Source organism: Pseudorasbora parva, chromosome 10 (assembly GCF_024679245.1).
Source record: "Pseudorasbora parva isolate DD20220531a chromosome 10, ASM2467924v1, whole genome shotgun sequence".
In the NCBI taxonomy this organism is placed as follows: Eukaryota; Metazoa; Chordata; class Actinopteri; order Cypriniformes; family Gobionidae; genus Pseudorasbora; species Pseudorasbora parva.
Window position 1 is genome coordinate 26507585 of NC_090181.1, and position 9652 is coordinate 26517236.

Consider the following 9652-nt stretch of genomic DNA (forward strand, 5'->3'; position numbering starts at 1 on the left):
GAGGTCGAGGAGGGAGAGGAAGAGGACGCCCTAACGAAACAAAAATATATTGCAGTATATTGGAAAATATCATGTAATACATTAGGCAATATATTCACATATATGGGATTTAATATTTATATTCTCCAATATATTACAATATATGAAAGCGGCAATCATTTGTATATTTTGCTATATATTACAGGACTATATAATATATTGTATTACAGTTTTTCTCGATTGCTTAAACACTATAACCAGGCTTTTGAACTAAAATTTCAAAACCATAACGCCATTTATCAAAAAGCACACCCATTTCACTAAACTATAAACACTATTCCCTGTTTTGACACATGAGTCAGATTTGTTGAACTGTCACTGCAAAACTCTACATACAAATCCCTTAATTTCTCATTGCCTAGACCATGTGGTCATTTAGAAAGCACTAGCATTCAATATTGTTCACTCAAGTCAGCATAGTTTCAGCTCAATTAGCACACAATTACCCAGGTGAAAACACTAAGAGTCAAAATTTAACACACATCAATCAGAACTTTCAAGATACATAAAAGTGCCAGAGTCAGTTCATTTGAGCTTTGGAACAATGGATCCACAAAGAAATGAAGGAAGAGGTCGAGGAGGGAGAGGAAGAGGACGTGGGTGGTGAAGGAGGAGGAAAAGGACATGGTAAAGGAGGAGGGAGAGGAAGAGGACGTGGTGAAGGAGGAGGGAGAGGAAGAGGATGTGGTGGAGGAGGAGGAGGAGGAGGAGGAGGAGGAGGAGGAGGAGGAGGAGGAGGAGGAGGAGGAGGAAGACAAGCAGTCTCGGATGAAATTAGAGCCAGTTTAGTTGATCATACGAGAGAAGTGCCAATCATATGCATATTCCACATTTTATCATAAGTGTGGGGACATGCACTGGTCTTGGTCTTGACTCGGTCTCGGCCCTTCAAAGTCTTGGTCTTGTCTTGGTCTCGGTTTAGGTGGTCTTGACTACAACACTAGTGGAAAGTGTATGATCGAGAACCTTATATGCTTGTTCACCTCGTCCAGGCCATGTGTCAGTAGATGCGTGTCTCACCCCTACTCGTCAAATGTTGCCGAACGGTCAAGGGACCCTGACGTCAACTGTTGACGCACAGGGTACCCCTAAATCGCCATTTTTCGACGTACTGGGTAATCCACTGATTTCAATGAGAAACCTAGGACGTCATAAACAGACGTGTTGGGCATGTGAATGTTATCGTTATGATGGAATATATTGGGTTATAATTTTTACATTATGACATGTTGGAGTGTGATTCTCAATTTAATCAGCCAGCACAATTGTATTTACATTTATTTACGCTATGATACACGTTTGAAACAGCAGTCAAACCCCACCCCGCCCTAAACCTACCCATTTGCGTATTATATGATATAAAACACAGACTGTAACAGACAACAGGCACACTTTATTGAAAAAGTCCAACTATTCCGAGGCCAAACGATTGAATTGTGTGAAGAAAAGACCCAAAAGCAATCACGGTCTCTATCCGCGCCGCGCGCCGCGCGCGCCCCGGCGTCACACTGAAGACGCCACAGGTAGACCCCTCGGCGTCACGCGATGGACGAACTGGGAACCCAATTGCTTTCAGTGGGAAACCTTTGGCGTCAACATTAGACGGCAATTCTATCGGTATGAAATCGCGCTGAAGAAGTCTCATTCAGAACACATCGCGATGTTTGGCATCAGATCACGTGTGCCACATGTTGGTGAGTAGTCATACATATTATGTCCTAATATTTGATATAAAGTATTTTCTGCTTGTCGTTATCGATCATGTTCAGTCACTGCATTGTATCTGTCATCATCTCCACTGAGGCTTTGCATTTCTTTGCTTTCTAAATAAACACACCTTGCTAATAGGGTGATTAAACACTGTCACGTGACGTGCTATAGACCTTTAAACATTTGTTAATATTTAATAATAATTACTAGTGTAGTTCCAACGTGGCATTTGTAGTAGAAGCACAATAAAAAAAATAAATAAATAAAAACACTTGTCATGCGTTTACCACAGTATAGGTAGTTTTAATGTGATATTTGTTGTAAATAAACAGTAGCCACAACAATTACCATGCTTTAAATGCATTTTAATGTAAAATCCAAATATTGTTATTTAAATAGTATACTTTATAATGCTATATATTATATATTATGACTTTTTTTCTCTCTTTCTTTTTTTTTTTTTTTACCTGAAAAGACCAAAAGGGCCTCTCGGACTCAGTCAACCCATTCTTGTTTGTGGAGAAGTAACGGGGAAAGCCAAAAGCTGCAACAGCAAATATTTGTAATGGTATGTATGTGTTGGTTTGAACCCTTTATCAAACATTTTATTTAGCATTTGTTGTTACTTATTCTTACAAATCCCATATCTCAATCAGTAAGAACATATTCCCAAAGTCTTAATAATTCACAAGATTTAACAAGTTGTCAAATTCGTATGATTCTCGTACATATAGCTCTGAAAAAAATGAAGAGACCACTTAACATGGATTTCTAAATGTTAAGTGGTCTCTTAATTTTTTTTCCAGAGCTGTATTTGTATATGAAGAGTTCAGATGCAAAAGCCTCAAAAAGCCACTTCGGTCACATTTTATTACACATGACACATCAGATATTCAATTATTTTTTCTTAATCAGATCACTTGCACTGTTTATAACGTCCCGTTTGCATGTAAATAATTTATGTGATCACAAAATCAAGTGAGTTATCTACATTTTCAAACAAATTCTTATGATATAGCTTGCTATTACATACTTTTAACTGTCTTAATTTATATGTTTTAAAAACAATAGTATTTGCACAGAGTAAATGATACTTTCTTGTTTTACAGAAGAGAAGAAAGACCAGACCTTATATCGAAGCAAGCTAAGAAAATAAGTCCTTTGTTTAGGGTGAGGAAGGAAGATGGACATCTTGTGCCCGAAGAAGACAGAAAAGTGCGCAAGTCCATTGGTATGTCTTGTATTGAAGCAATGCTGTAATATGTAGTACAAAATTTGATGTTGATCTCTCAAAGGACTATTCATTTCAACAGTGATCATTATTTCTACTCTGATAAAATACGTACCATTATTCATGTCTAAATATTTTAATAACTCCTAAAATAAGCAAATGAGGTTCTGTATCTTGGATTTATTTAAAATGGTAAATATTTGTTTTCCCTTTTTGATACAATTATTATTACACTTTTGGCCTTCAGTTCTTAAAAACTGCACCGTCTTTTTGTCTTAGATAAAAGTAGACAAGTGTGGGAAAAAGCATTTAGTTGTTATAAACTCCATGTATTTCTCCATTGTTTTGTAGACCATGGATGGTTCTGGGTAGCTTTAGAAGATAATGAGTTGGGACATATTAGGAATCAAATAGTAAATGTTCTTTGAAATATCTGGTTAGTTCTTTCTAAAAGATCTACTGTTTAAAAGGTTGCTGTTGATATGGGTAAATTAGTTTTTGTTCAGTACTTGGCTATTATAATGGGCTGAAATATTATACATAATGCTTCAATGTGTATATTATTTTATGTACTGACTGCTGCTTTGTAAATTTAAATCAGGAATTGGCATTTCTGCCCATTTTGAGGTGGAGAGTTTACTGAAGAACATAGGTTAACCTGACTGTACATTAAACTTAATATGAATTGTGTTTGTTGTTTTACTTTTAGACCAGGACTGGAGAACGCCGGATTATACGACTTCTTCCTCTGGTTGAGAAAAGGCGACACAACATCAGTGATCACATCATCTGTACATTGATTATACTGTAGGGTACAAGTGGGCGAACTGTTTAGAAGAAGAAGAACATGAACATGATAGAGGGAAGAGACAGAAACCAGTCTAGTTGTAATAATGAATCATTATTTTCCAACACTATATCAAATCTGTTTTCTGTATCATAGTTGACTGGATGGGATTATGTGGCACTCATTTGTGTGGCTTCAGCCGCTGTGAATGCATTAATATGATGTTAATGTGTTTTTTAAAACCCATTTTTATTTATCTTGAATCTAATTTGACTATATTCTACTTTATCAACTGTATACTGTATCCTCCAATAAAGTGTTGAGTGATAAAGTATGGTGAGTATTGTGTATGGTGTTTGGTACAGTAAATACACATTCAACAAGTTTATTTAGGTTATCTAATTAATTACCAAGAATATTTTTACTTGATAAGTAAACATTTTTTATCTGGTTATATTATATTTGGTACAATGCTCCAAAAAGTTGTATATACTTGCATGCTGTGACAAGTATGTCAGTTTTCAGTGAAATAAAGGGAAGGATTACAAACACTTCAAGCTTAACTGAAGATGATCCATGTTGATCATTCTGGTACATCTACTACTGCAATAAAAATTAAAGCATGCACATTTTCGATGCCAGGTACGTGAAGAGGGTGTAGATGAAATTGTGACAATGTCTCTTGTTATTTTACTTAATGGTGCATGGGCCTATATTTAATAGTAATAATGAAGTGTAAATAATATAAATAGTTTTTGTTTACTCTGGAAAGTGGATAATGGCAAGTTGTTGCAGGTTCATCCATTATATTTATTAGTGTTTATCCATAAAAGAAAATAAAACTTAATAATTATTATTTTACAACATTTCTTTCAAATATTTCTGTATTTCATCAGATGGTCTTACAATATCAAAACCTATACACAAGCATGACGTTAGAATAGAAAAGACAAAATACTCTGATATTTAAATGTGACTCAAAGTTTGTTGTACGTGAGGAGGAGAATAGATCTGTGTATGTTGTACTGCCCTTACACCTCCAGGGACCCAGTAGTGGCCCCTTGAAGAGCAAAAAAAAAGCATATTTCAAATGGATTTAACTCAAAGTCTGGTTAGCGTATCACAGAGAAAATTGGCAGGACAACTGCATATGCAATGTTTACTAAATAATGTTGGCCATAGTTTTCAGACATATATGTAAAGCTGCCATAAAGGTTTTTTTTAAAAGTGCTCACAGTAAAATATACAATTTCAGCTTGGCCCTCATATATGTCATATAGGTTTACACAATGAACATATTTTAATATCCAGTTGTCCATTAAATATGTAATTTACTTAACATTTATTGTTTCATTATGAAACCTTTTAAACTACATTACCCATATATCTGTCATTGTATCAATGCAATGGGAAACATGGCGCTGTAGTTCATAGAAGTGTGCAGAAATGCTTAGGGTTAGGGTTGGGTTCTCAGTAAAGGAGTCATTTCTCAGAACATAGCGACACTTTATAGTTAGCTTAACGTATTACTGACGTAATAACACCAAAACATACTTTGTAACATGAAACGCCGTTTTATATGAGTTAAAACAGATAGTCCAATCACTGCGCGTTCTGCGATAAAGTCACAGCCAATGACAACCCAGCTGAACACAGGCGTCACACTTACTTGTCCATTTATGGTAAATTATATCACATCTCATCCGGTTCAACTGAAGGGGTAGATTCCTTAAAGAATTAATATTTAGGCTAAATATTATATTTATTATAATAAATATTAAATATTATTTATTCTAAATATAGGCTAAATATTTATTTATTCTAATTAAATAATAAAACTCACATTTTAAAATGAAAGTCTTCTTTGTGTGGTTAAACTGATGCATAATAAATATATTTGAAAGAGAATCCTTTTTCTATGCAATGGTCTACAAGCATAAACTTCTTTAAGCCATCCTTTACAATCTGAACTCTTGGAATTAAAACAAATATAACAAAAGCACAATGAATGCACACAATTTTGTAAGCATATTCCAATATTTAATGTCAAACAGTTTAAATACAAATGTAGTGCCCATATATATATATATATATATATATATATATATATATATATATATATATATATGCAAAAAAATAACATTTTACATTCTAAACTTTAATACTATATATTTGCGATTATTGTTCACTTTTATTGTAACTAAATTAAATGCCAATTAAAATAGTTGATGATTATTGTAAATGTTAACCATTTTCAGTAAGAAAATACTTCTATAAAGTACATTCATGTTACAGTTACATTAACAAGGTAGTGATATAATGATAGGTAGTGAAATAATGATAGAGGTAGTTATGGTGGACATGTACTTTAGTGACCATTGTAATAAAAGTTTTAATGAATAATTATTGATTTCAAAAGGTATTAACTCTCACTATCTTCATTTGTTCAAACAAACAACAAATGCAGAAATATACATTGGACTATAGCATCATGAAGTCAATGCATGACTAGAACTAGTGGATGGCAATAGATATGTCCTTCACTAAAACTCCTGATGATAAAGGCATAGGCAGACATCAAGAACAGTTTATGAATATTGGTTCTGCATATATCAAAGAGATCATAAGACTCCACAGACTCCACGTGAAGACTTTGAGACACTGTGACAGAGCAAAGGGTGCACTTCACTGGACATGTCCTATGCATGCCCAAACAACAACACCCAAAAACACTTATGAAGTGGACACCACCAGGAGGACGCACGAGACAGGGAAAACCAAGGAAGATATGAGACAGATGTTTCTCGAAGACCTCAATGCCGGTGTTCCATGAGAAGATGTGAAAACGTGGCCACAGATCGAATATGTTGGAGGACACATGTTGCCCAATGTGCCCAGGACAGGACATGATGATGATGTTGTCAGTTTATACATAACTGTAGGATTTATTTCTGTAAAAAACGATGCATAATTAAATGTTAAATACATTTATGTAATAAGTTCACAGATATGTGTGCATTCCCATTATTAAAAGTATATAATAGCAAGCTATATCATATGAATTTGTTTGAAAATGTAGATAACGCACTTGATTTTGTGATCACATACATTATTTACATGCAAACGGGACGTTAATAATAATAAAAAATAATTGAATATCTGATGTCATGTGACCGAAGTGGCTTTTTGAGGCTTTTGCATCTGAACTCTTCATATACAAATACAGCTCTGGATATACTATACTATTTAAATAACAATATTTGTTTTTTACATTAAAATGCATTTAAAGCATGGTAATTGTTGTGGTTACTGTTTATTTACAACAAATATCACATTAAAACTACCAATACTGTGGTAAACGCATGGCAAGTGTTTTTTTATTTTATTTTTTTATTGTGCTTCTACTACAAATTCCACGTTGGAACTACACTAGTAATTATTATTAAATATTAACAAATGTTTAAAGGTCTATAGCACGTCACGTGACAGTGTTTAATCACCCTATTAGCAAGGTGTGTTTATTTAGAAAGCAAAGAAATGCAAAGCCTCAGTGGAGATGATGACAGATACAATGCAGTGACTGAACATGATCGATAACGACAAGCAGAAAATACTTTATATCAAATATTAGGACATAATATGTATGACTACTCACCAACATGTGGCACACGTGATCTGATGCCAAACATCGCGATGTGTTCTGAATGAGACTTCTTCAGCGCGATTTCATACCGATAGAATTGCCGTCTAATGTTGACGCCAAAGGTTTCCCACTGAAAGCAATTGGGTTCCCAGTTCGTCCATCGCGTGACGCCGAGGGGTCTACCTGTGGCGTCTTCAGTGTGACGCCGGGGCGCGCGCGGCGCGGATAGAGACGGTGATTGCTTTTGGGTCTTTTCTTCACACAATTCAATCGTTTGGCCTCGGAATAGTTGGACTTTTTCAATAAAGTTTGCCTGTTGTCTGTTACAGTCTGTGTTTTATATCATATAATACGCAAATGGGTAGGTTTAGGGCGGGGTGGGGTTTGACTGCTGTTTCAAACGTGTATCATAGCGTAAATAAATGTAAATACAATTGTGCTGGCTGATTAAATTGAGAATCACACTCCAACATGTCATAATGTAAAAATTATAACCCAATATATTCCATCATAACGATAACATTCACATGCCCAACACGTCTGTTTATGACGTCCTAGGTTTCTCATTGAAATCAGTGGATTACCCAGTACGTCGAAAAATGGCGATTTAGGGATACCCTGTGCGTCAACAGCTGACGTCAGGGTCCCTTGACCGTTCGGCAACATTTGACGAGTAGGGGTGAGACTGTGTTGTGCCAGGGGTGGATCAGGCATGCAAGAGGATTTCACCCCCGCTGCCAGGCTAGGGCTAATATAGCCTGTGATGTGGATGAGATTCTCTGGCCTGACCCAGACCAAAGACGGGAGGCTGAGGCGGAATCCAAATTTTTTTTTTTTTTTGTGTGTGTTTTTTTTGTAGTATGAATGAATGAATAAAATGTGCCAATGTATCCATGGGTTGTGTCTTTTGTTCATCATGTGAAAAGGTTTGTGAGGAGGGGAACCACAAGTAACATAACTTACCAGTTTTGGAAATGTTGTTTTGAATTTATTGCACCAGTGTGTTAGACTATGTTGTAGTGTGTGTGATTTTGAGGGCTTGTGTGTCTTGTCTGAGGGCAAAGTTTGGTTTTTCAGCAAGAGTGAATGGTTTTGATTGTAGAGCTTCATTTTGACCTGAAAATAGGTTGTTTGGGAAACTGGGTGAGACGTTATGGATTTGTGTTTATAGTTTTGAGAATATGAGGCATAGTTTCAAGAAATGTGTTTAAGCAATTGAGAAAAACTGTATACCATCAATATATTATTCCATGTATTTACAATATATTATAATATATTTCAAAATAATATATTGGTAAATATATTATCCTTTCGTAAGGGCGTGGGTGGTGAAGGAGGAGGAAGAGGACATGGTGAAGGAGGAGGGAGAGGAAGAGGATGTGGAGGAGGAGGAGGAGGAGGAGGAGAAGGAGGAAGACAAGCAGTCTCGGATGAAATTAGAGCCAGTTTAGTTGATCATACGAGAGAAGTGCCAATCATATGCATATTCCACATTTTATCATAAGTGTGGGGACATGCACTGGTCTTGGTCTTGACTCGGTCTCGGCCTGTCTTGGTCTTGGTCTTGACTCGGTCTCGGCCCTTCAAAGTCTTGGTCTTGACTCGGTCTCGGCCCTTCAAAGTCTTGGTCTTGTCTTGGTCTCGACCCTTCAAAGTCTTGGACTTGTCTTGGTCTCGGTTTAGGTGGTCTTGACTACAACACTAGTGGAAAGTGTTTGATCGAGAACCTTATATGCTTGTTCACCTCGTCCAGGCCATGTGTCAGTAGATGTGTGCCAGGGGTGGATCAGGCATGCAAGAGGATTTTACCCCCGCTGCCAGGCTAGGGCTAATATAGCCTGTGATGTGGATGAGATTCTCTGGCCTGACCCAGACCAAAGATGGGAGGCTGAGGCGGAATACATTTTTTTGTTTTTGTTTTTTTTTGTACTGTGTAGTATGAATGAATGAATAAAATGTGCCAATGTATCCATTGGTTGTGTCTTTTGTTCATCATGTGAAAAGGTTTGTGAGGAGGGGAACCACAAGTAACATAACTTACCAGTTATGGAAATGTTGTTTTGAATTTATTGTACCAGTGTGTTAGACTATGTTGTAGTGTGTGTGATTTTGAGGGCTTGTGTGTCTTGTCTGAGGGCAAAGTTTGGTTTTTCAGCAAGAGTGAATGGTTTTGAGTGTAGAGCTTCATTTTGACCTGAAAATAGGTTGTTTGGGAAACTGGGTGAGACGTTATGGATTTGTG

At 36.2% G+C, this 9652-nt stretch overlaps 1 long non-coding RNA gene across 1 annotated transcript; it reads left to right on the top strand.

Moving 5' to 3' along the window:
- The first annotated feature begins 2286 nt into the window (after positions 1-2286).
- On the top strand, positions 2287-3961 carry LOC137090685 (uncharacterized). The gene is made up of 3 exons (XR_010907943.1): positions 2287-2317; positions 2859-2980; positions 3690-3961. It is a non-coding gene; the product is annotated as an uncharacterized lncRNA (long non-coding RNA).
- Positions 3962-9652: the final 5691 nt, after the last annotated feature.